Genomic DNA, 2201 nt, shown 5'->3' on the forward strand with positions numbered 1-2201 from the left:
CCCAACACAAATTATACAAGTTCGTATTTTTTAAATCCAACAGCAAATATGCATTTCTTTCTGTCTTTTGTACCAAAGTTAAAAAAACAAGCAAACACTTGCTTAAACAAACAATTTCATCAAGTTTTAAAATCTCATTGTTGTCTATGAACTAATTATCACCAAATTTATTTAACCATAAAATAAGTTTACATGAACAAAAATAAGAGCTTTTTCGGAGTCAAGGCATACATAGGTGTATTTTTGTATAGAATCGAGTTCATTATTTTTTATTACATTTTTCAATTTATTTATATTGTTTTTAGTAGTGAGTCACTATAATCGAATTGTCTGAGAGGAATTTATATTAGGTAAGAATACTTTGGTTTTTGTTAGTATTTTGACTCCCATGTTTCAAGAAGTCAGATTGGCCGAGCGGTCTAAGGCGCCAGATTTAAGCTCTGGTTCCCGAGAGGGAGCGTGGGTTCGAACCCCACATCTGACAAAAAGTTTTTTTAATTCTTGCAGCCTTTAGTGTACGTACATTATGCAGCTTTCACATTCTTAGACTGAAATTAAATTTATTTATGAAAACAATTCCAATAACGAAATAATTAAATATGTAGCTAAAAAATATGTTGAACTTAAATCCAGTTTATGAAAATGTAAGTCGTTGGTCTTTATTTAGCTTCAAACGCAAACAAATCGAACATAAGACTTCAAAAAATAGAATATCTTTATGTGAAGCTAGTAGGTTATATAAACTAAATGTCCAAATGACCCAAAAAATATATTTTGTTATATTATATTTATCAGCAAAGAGTAAAAACTAAAAAATATAAAAGAATTTGCAATCTTACTATGGTGGATCTATATGGGTTAATATAAAACAGCTGGAACAGGCAACATAAAGTTGGACATGTGAAAATAATGATTCCTCCAAATTGACATCATAACCGTGAAGTGTTTGCCCTTGGGCCTCATATATGAACATCGCAAATTAATATTTGATTGTACAAATAATTAGAATTGAACTCCTGCACCTGTTGCAATTCAGATCAAAAAGATCATGTATCTCACGATTTGGTGCGGTCATACCCAATTGTGCTAATGCTTTATTTAGAATCGTTAGACACATATCTTCAATTATTTTTACAGCTTCGATGCACTAAAAAAAACCGGTACCGGTGACCAGATTTCCCGCTTAATTTATATAGAAAAAGTGGTTTTTAGATTCCTACCAGGCGTCAGGAGATTTTTCGAAGAATTCCTGGTAAAATACACCACATTTCTGGTAGAATATACCAGCAGAATAATTTCTCCTGGTCAAAATTATACCGGGAATATAAACCCACTATTCTGGTTGAATATACCAGGAATATGTTATTTCCTGGTAAAATTTTCGCCAGTATTCCTGTTTAAAATTTACCAGAATTCTAGTAAAATTTACCGGGATTTTTTTTAATCAAAACGTAGCTGAGTTGTAGTAGAGTATTAAGCTCTTCCCTCCAAATTATGGTAAGCGACTTATGAAATCATGCGTAGCATAGGTATATTTTGTAATATGTCCAAGAAAAAAATTAATACAAATTTGTGTCTTAACTAAATTATGTAGTTTATGATTGTTTGGCGGAAAGGGCTTGATAAGTATACGTATATAAATTTGATTTTTACCTAAGACTAAAATTTATACTAGACAATAAAGTTCCTGGTTTTATTTACCAGAAAAAAAAAATAATTTTTAGACTTCCAATATTTCTTGTAATTAGTACCAGAAGACTGGTTTTATCTACCAGGAAAAAATATAGCGAAAAATAAATTTCCTGGTTTTATTTGCCAGATTCCAGGTAATCTTCAATTTACCAGGAAAAAATACTTTCTGCCAGGACGCTGGTAATATTTACCAAAAAATTTTCTGTCAAAAATTTTACCAGGAAACCAAATTTCTGGTAAATAAATACAGATTTCTTTTTACCAGGAAATTTGGAGTTGTATACAACGAAATCTGGAGTATTTTACCACATCTTTTCCTGTTTTTTTTTTTACCGGGAAATCTGGTAAAAAAAAATGTCTTCTGGTACTTGTTAGATTCTACCAGATTTCTGGTTTTTTGATTTTTACATTCCAAGGGAATCAACAAATCCCGATTTCTTTAAGTATAAGTACAAATTGATTGTATATGGGAGTATAGAAAGATGTTGATTTTACACCTTTTCAATATT

The 2201-nt window shown here is 30.6% G+C and overlaps 1 non-coding gene across 1 annotated transcript; it reads left to right on the forward strand.

The window, feature by feature from the left end:
• The first annotated feature begins 400 nt into the window (after positions 1 to 400).
• Positions 401 to 484, forward strand: Trnal-uaa (transfer RNA leucine (anticodon UAA)). Its single transcript has one exon. It is a non-coding gene; the product is annotated as a tRNA-Leu (tRNA).
• The last annotated feature ends 1717 nt before the right edge of the window (positions 485 to 2201 follow it).

This window comes from Eupeodes corollae, chromosome 3 (assembly GCF_945859685.1).
Source record: "Eupeodes corollae chromosome 3, idEupCoro1.1, whole genome shotgun sequence".
NCBI classification, from domain to species: Eukaryota; Metazoa; Arthropoda; class Insecta; order Diptera; family Syrphidae; genus Eupeodes; species Eupeodes corollae.